Consider the following 8,193-nt stretch of genomic DNA (forward strand, 5'->3'; position numbering starts at 1 on the left):
TGAACCGTAAGGCGGCCCCCGCAGCTAAAATGTGTTTATTTGTCGAAATTTATTCCATCATCCTTCGGGTTCCGGTTCGCAGTAGTCTAGAGGCGTTGTTGTGGATCGTTATCGGAAATCAATCGAACATATGTCGTGTCCCAAAAACCGTGCTCCACACTTCAGTGGGAATAATGCGACCTTAGCGACCGTCTTGGGTAGGTGTTGGGATTTTCGGTGTCCGTTTGCGTCGAGTTGCACCTTGCCGGCCGGTGATGGATTGAGACAGATGTCGATGAACGGTGGCCAACGAGGGGGCAAGATGGATGTGCTACCTATTCCGCTGACCGGTGTAGATTTTGTAATGGATCGTTTCGAGGAGATAAAACACCCAACCACGAGCGTTGCGGATGAGAAGGCACAAGCTTTCAATAATTCATTTGCTGGGAAAGAAAACAAACAAATGAAAGAAATGAAAATATACAAACAACATGAAAAGAAAAATAATCCCTCTTTTAGAACCCATCGACGATAGTGATAGCGTTCTATAGTGGCGCTTGCCGTTGATTAAGTTTTAGTTTGCTCTAGCTCCCGCGGGACCTTTATTCTCGTTTATGGGCCTTTTGAGGTTACATAGTAACACCCTAGTTTAGCGCGCGTACAACTCGTAAAAAACTTTAACGACGGGCCATCAACCAGGCGAACAACTCAACACATAATTTAATTCACACGATTCCCGCGCCACTTCCGACACGCAACTACTCGTTGTAGCGCAAATGGGGAGGGATCGATGGGAGCTTTTTTCTGCACTAAAATACAAAAAAAAAAGAGACAGTCCAATGAAAATGAATCGTTCACCACCGATCCATCTGGACGCTGCCATTGAGCACGTCCAAAAGTGTGACACCGTTTAAGGGTGTGTGTGGCCAGTGCACGCGAATCGAACAACCCCTTCCGAGAAACGCAAAAAGAAAAGCATTTCCGTCCGATTCCTCAGCGATTCCGTCAGCTGGTGATTCCGCTGGTGATGTTAAACGAGACCGTTGGCCTCTTACCCCATCCGATCCGGTGTGACTCTTTTCACTTTCCATCGGTTGGGAGGGTGCGATTTTCCAACTATTTCGCCAGCTTCGCATGCGAATGGAGGCGCCTGGTACCCGGTGGTGATGGTGGTGGCTCTTTTCATGGTCACCTTTGGTGGAGAGTTCGGTTCGTTCAATCGTTTGCTATTCCCGCTTTCCACGCTGGACCGTGGAAAGTATACATCTCACACGGCACGTAGCTCGACTCTACGTTGACATCTGAATCGACCCGACAGTAGTAAGCGTTCCCCGATACGGGGTACCGCCGCGAGAGCTGGGAAACAGCGCCGGATTGCTTTTTATTGGTTCGCAGCTCGCCCACGGAAAAGCAAGGGGCCAGTTGCTATGGGTTTCTTTGGCCCCGCCATCATCGCCGCCATCACCATTACCATCATAATCAACTTCGTCGTTATCGTCATCGACATCATCATCGGCATCGTAATTGAGGCTGTCAATCGACTTACAGGTTTTGCGCACGGTATCGGATAGTAGTGCCGCATGCGCTAGGCGTCTGTCGCTCGACACTTAGACGTCGTCGTCCAGCGCTGTTTTCTTCGATGTGTTCCGGAAGAAAGATTTATTACACCACACCGGTCTCGAGCCAGTGATGCTGTGATGTAGCAGGCAAGAAGATTATTAACACACACAGACAAGAAAAAAGTGAACGGGAACAGATGGAAGGTTTTGTGCTGTTTTCCTTCGCCTTTTAGGAGATTGTTCGCGCAGATGATACGGCATCCTATGACACGTGTGTATGGGAAGGAAACTACAAGACGATTGGGGAAATCAAGTTGAAAAGTTGAAAAGAAACTTGTTCCCTTATGCAGGTACCGGCGTAGAGCACGACACATACATCATGATCCGCGAAACAAACGGCCTGACAGTTGATTGCTTCAGGGTTTTTGAAAGCTTACTGAGTAGCTGAATGAAAAGCTTTATTCCATACTCATTGATCAGTAAAAGCGTTAAATGAATTGTGTGTTTAGTGGATTCTCCTTAAAGGATTGGTCTACTGGAACCATTACGAGAATTGAATTGCCTCGTGCAAGGATGCTCTCGGAATCGAGTGCAAATTTATGTCCAATAATTGCCTACTGGTGTAGCTTCTTCCACCGCAATGCGAAAATAAAGCAAATCCAAACGAACAGAACCAAAAAAAAAAAAACACATCCCACTCCTGCGAACCTCCGGTGGTGGGCGAACGTTGCGAAGGAACCGTGCGCCCAATATGTTTCCCCGATAGCAATGCCGGCGTGCCACCTAGGAAATTGGATCATAATGGATTTATGGCGTGAATGTCATGCCAGGAACCATACTCTCCTTCGGTGATTTCCCTTACGCGCCCAGCGAGCACAACAATCGAGCACCCTGGGGCCCTTCGTCACAGCTCGGTGTGGGGTAGCGCCTTCGAGCGGACCTCGATCGGTTGGTTTGCTGGAGATTTTGCGGGGAAAAATCTCGACTCATTCATCACACGCGCTTGGGAACCTTGAAAATTGAGCCAGCAAATCGATCGTGGGCGAACGGATAGATACGCTCCGGTGCTGGTCTGCTGGACCGGTTGGCAGGACAACGGGGTTCACCGGATGGATGCCGAGTTGGATATGATTTTCAGAGGGGGATAGGACCGGCTGCCAACCAGGGCGAATACGTACTAAGGGGGCTGAATTTAAGGATCCAAACCGTGCCCCCAATGAAGCAGAACACGCTGCCGTGAGTTGGCAAACTGGAGACGAAACTGGCCCCGGACCGATCGATCGACCGGAAGCGAGAACCCTAATTGGGCGCAATGGGCAAAAGTGAGATGTTGGCACAGAGCGTTTGAAATACGCTCCACTGGGAAATGCCGGGGCCAACAACACCGGAAGGAACATGCTGTGCTGTGTTGTTCAGCCGGCTGGAAGGTCAGCAACGTGAGCAGGCAGGTTTCAATCTTTTAGTTTTTTCTTTCGTTGCTTTATGCTCTTGCTCTCCATTCGAAGTGGTTCCCTTTTTTTTTTCTTTTCGAGGGAGATGGATTTTGGCCGGGTTCGGTTTCTGGTTTCAATTGAATCTCATGTGTGCGAAAACCCGTCGCCGGATGATCCCGGATAGAGCATTGTGCTGAGTTAATATCCCAATTTCGGTGCGGAACCACAGCAACCGTCCGCACACGGTGCACAATGTTGCTGTATTAGATTTAGAATGTTTTCGTTCGATTGCACATTCACACCAATCGGTGAGGGTGATTGCGGAACGATGGTCATCGTTCCAATTCCTACTTCCGTGTGGGTGGTGAATTGATTGTTCGCGTTTTTTCTTTACATTTAACATTTTTAGCAAAAAAAAAATAAGCACCTCACTGCTGTTCGATTCCGAAGCTCTGTAACGGAGCAAATCATTTCGCTCACAAAACTACGCTTAACAAAATCATCCGGACGAACGGGATAACTTTCCCAACCATTGCATTTCGAGCGTAACTTCAAACACCGAACGTGGCCACACTTTTCTGGTAGGGTGGTGTCGAAAACTTTCCAGCAGCACACGGTACCAGCCGTAAATTCATCTCGAAGGCGTCATTGCTGCTTCCGTGTTTCCTGTGGCCTTACGCCCATATGCTTGATTGCGTTCCTTTCGGAAGTTTTGCGGCATGAAAATCAACTGCACCAGTAATGCATCTTTCTTCACGCCCAAGCCATTTACCGGTCGGAGGCGAAAAACGAAAAGCCAATCGATTTTTACCCTCCACACCCGGGCAATCTATTGCTCCTTTAATCTTTACATCCAGTTCAAGACTATTGGCGGGTGGGCTTTTATAGCCTCGATTTTTTCCTTCTTCTTCTTCTTCACTGAGGGTTTTGTTTACCGGAACAAATCTCGCTTTCCCGCCCCGTGTCTCGCTTGCTGCGTCAATGTTTACGCAGGCTCGCTTGCTGACACAAACTTTCACCGGCGAATAATCGTAAAATGTCTTTCTCTCTACGCCGTTTTTGCACGCAATCGGTGGAAAGGGCCCATTAATGCGACACGCCCAGCAGCCTCCATCGTCATGTGGCGGGTGGGTGTGTGCTTTTACTTTTATGCAAAACAAATAAACGACTTTCGACGTCAACCGGAACCGTGCCACCCAGAGGAGCCATAAAAAAAAAGGCAGGGGAGTAAGATAGTTTGAGGTTTATCCAGAAATTAATCGTTATCACCGATAGAGGGCGCTCTCAGCCTAATCCGGCTCAATTGTCGGGAAGCGGGAAGCCTCGAGGAGGCCACGGGAAACTCATGGATGAACAGCGGTGGTTCCGGCTCCATCTCACGGCCGCCCATCCGCTTGCCTCGGAGAGAGCATTTCGGTGTTTACCAAGGGTGGTATGAGAGCGATGTGTGCGCCCCCATCTTCCTACTCGCAGTTCCGTATAATGTTCGGATTTTGGGCTGATTTTATTGACAGGAAAGCGTAATCATTCCCATCAGAGTAGTCCCCCCCCCCCGCAACGCCCTACCGGAGAAGGTGTGGGCGGAGGAGATTCGTCTCCTAATTCCGGCTGGCGAATCCTCGGCGCGTCGGTTGTTGATGCTCACCCAAAATATCCTACCCTAACAAACAACCACTTGAGCGTGGAAGGGGATGAACATTTTCTTGCCACTTTCCGCCCTTGCTGTGCTTCACGCATTTGTCTCTTTTTTTCTCTCTCTCTCTCTCTCTCTCTCTCTCTCTCGCTTCATGCCACCCATCACAGGACGAACCCGAACAAACGCCTTGGGGGCAGGTCAGCGTGAGGTGGGTCAACACGAATGGGAAAATGGCGCAATTTATTTCAATAACAGTACCGCTTCCGGTGGCACCGCCGGTTGGATACTGACCACCGCAGGGACGGATTGAGCTAGATGACCGTCTCTGACCGTAGCCGGTGAAATGTGAAGCCTATCGGGTCTCTATTTGCCGTCTTGTACTTGGCCGCCAAAAATCTGCCAATATAACAGCAAAAATATTCCCGGAACGGAGCAAGAGAGAGAGAGAGAGAGAGAGAGAGAGAGAGAGAGAGAGAGTGAGAAAAAAGCGAATAATTCGAACCCCAAACATGAGCAAGCAAACACGATAACGAACGGGGTTTTGCTCGTGATTCCAATTGTTAAAATATTAACTTTTCATCTTTATGACCACGGCTCGGTTGGAACCGGAAGTAGTGTGCACCATGCCCGCAACGAGATCCTCATGGATGGAGATACAACCGTAAGAAGACGATACTTCGATCGGGTGTCCTGTTCTGGACGCCGGCAGATTCCAGGGATACGCACCGGGAATTGAAAAATCCTAAAACTGTTGGCATTTCTCGCTTCGCCGAACCGGAGGCGGTGCCGTCGGGCTGAATCAAGGGAGCGAAAGGTCCGAGGCACGAGTGCAAACACCGTATCGATTGGTATTGGCAAGCCGGTTCAGGGCTTTATGGGGCCGACCATGGCACAGAAGTGTGCTCCCTTTTTCGAGGCGCTTCCGGAGCGAAACGTGGGCCGGTTGAGCCCCGGGAATCGTAAACCTGCTTGAAGTGGTTATTCAGTTGGAACGGCTGCCGGTCAAGTGGCTGTACCGGGTAAGGACGCTGGGATGGACATAATTTTCGAGATGGTATTTTAGTAGGTCGAAAATTAATCGTAATTGGATCGAGGGTAAGAGATTCGGCTTTGGTGTTCGGAAATAAACCTTCAAAAAGAAGTCGAAAGTTGGGCGAAAGATGCTTTAAATTAATATTTGATTACGAACTATCGATGAGCGTATGTAATAATACGAGAATTTGTAATATTATCTTTTCATACTTTAAGCGATGGCGATAAGTTTAATAATTTATTGGCATTTTTTCAGGGGAATAAATGACACACCCCTAAAACTGATTGGCTTTCGCAGATCTAAAACGCAACTCAAGCAAAAATCGCCAAGAATAGGATTATCGATGAAAAAGTGGAGAAAAAGCTCAACCAAAGTCTGAGCTCCCCCCAAATGGCAGCCAAAGGAATAACTACATTCGATCGCTGATCGATATCGCTCAGCCGACAAAGTTTGGCGAAAAAAATGGACTGCCATGCTCGTGACAAATTAGCTAATCATGCGTCGTTTGGGGCGATTTTTGTGGGGTAGAGCTTCTGTCTCTGTGCTCTTTTGACCCTTATGGCATGGTGGCATGAACTTTTTGATTGATTTCACGCAATCGAGCCGATTTCACATCGTGATTGGGAATGATACACAGTACAAAATGAAAACGAGACGTTTTCCAAATATGTACCTATGGCATTATTTGATCAAAATAGAAAAGGAGAACGAATTGAAACGCATTTGTGTTACTTATCGTCAATGAGCAGTATTTTTAGATATGATAATGGCAAAACTGATGATAAATGGAAAACATTTTAAACACGATTAATTTATTCGCCTTAATTGTGTCGTTTTATCTACAAAAGCTAGGCACTTGTAAAAAAACTGCAGAGCTTTAGTGCTAGGCTTCACGATGATGCTTTATTAAATGGATTTTTATTTTCATGCTTCCTCAACGAATTTTTTTCCCCAATAGCACTCCGGTCTCGTTTGACCCTTGGAAGGCAAGTGTTTATGGCGTTTTGCGTTTCAATATTTTCTCGAGAGCGCTTCACTGCGGGTTCGCCTGAAGAGAGGTTGTGACTTTGTTGCTTTGCGTTTTGGAGAAAAAAAGCAAGTTCTACGAAAAAAACGAACCACTGCCATGGCACGTCTTATCGTTAACGGGAGGTAATAACTTAATGAGCGGCAATGTTTCAAGTTCATTAAAAAAGCGAAAGCCTATCTCGCTGGATCTGACTAAGCGATAAGTACGGCTGCTACAACGTTCAGCTAGCCTCCCAGAGGAGTATTTACAATGCTCTTACGCGGTGCGTTTTGTAGCAAGAGAAAGCTCGATAAGAAGATGGTTCAGCAAATACGGAACCGTTCGCCGAGCCGTCTAATGCAGGCAGCATGCGGGTGCTGTCCTTCGGAGAAGCAAAATGCGACTTCAAACAAAGCATCGGCTTTTTTTTCGGAACTTTGATGACCGGCTGTCTTTGAACATTAGGACAATGATGCCATTTAATCATAGGGTACCATTTGCTTCGTTTGAGAAATCGTAAGCAGCTCATCTTTGCGCACATTTCACGCATCAAGAGCTGCGGTAGAATTAAAGCAGGAACTTTTAATGGGTTTCCCCGAAACACACCAAATGCAATGTACATGGGACATAAGTATGTTTAAATGTTCCTGTATTAATTTTATCTACCATTGGATGAAGAAAATAAGTTGTATTTGGATGTTGAAAACCAAACAAGAGGATATTTTCTCGATGCTGTTGCTATGATTGAAATATTTCATGCACATAATATTAATCAGTAAGTTTTCCACGTGAAAGTCGAAAAAAAAACATAAACGTAAACGTTGGCACCCAAAAATGTTTCAGGATTCAGTTTTCCTGATTCCGCCTAGGAGCAAAAGCAGCAACACAATGCAAAAACCTTTTCCTACTCTATCGATTATGCTCCAACAGAATTGTACAATCCTCAGTCAAGCTCGTTACGCTTTGCAGTACATTGTTTGGGGTAACGAACCTTTTCCGCTTACATTTAATTTTCCTGTTTAGAGAGCAGCCCGCCCGGAATCGGTAAAGAGAAAAAGCGAACGAATGGGCATTTTGCGGTACGGCGTAAACGGACCCTGGCTGGGATGGCCGAAAGTTTGGACCCCACCCGGGCGCGGTGGCGATTCCGTGTCTGCCGGTACCTTTTCCCAATCAACCATGTCAACCGGTGCCTGCCATCGATCGGTGAACAGTTCCGAGAGAAGCCAGGTCCTTGGCCCGGAAAGCCCCATCATCGGTGTCCGACGAAGTTTGTTTACCTTTTTACCGCATTTGAATGTTTCATGCTGGGAAACACCGGTCCCAGGATAGAGAGAGCGCTCCTTTGTCCTGCGTGCTGCCACACACGATCGGGTTCGTTCGAATGTGCCCCTGATTGCTTTACGAAAGCAGCGTATGTGCGCCAACTGAAGTGGCGGTTTGGGTCGAGAGCGAGATTTGTGCAAAGTGCCCCACTGATCCTATGTTTCATTTTCAAAACCACTTTCGAACCACACGGCGTTGGAGTTTCACATGCAGCTTTC

Source organism: Anopheles nili, chromosome 3 (assembly GCF_943737925.1).
Source record: "Anopheles nili chromosome 3, idAnoNiliSN_F5_01, whole genome shotgun sequence".
Lineage (NCBI taxonomy): Eukaryota > Metazoa > Arthropoda > Insecta > Diptera > Culicidae > Anopheles > Anopheles nili.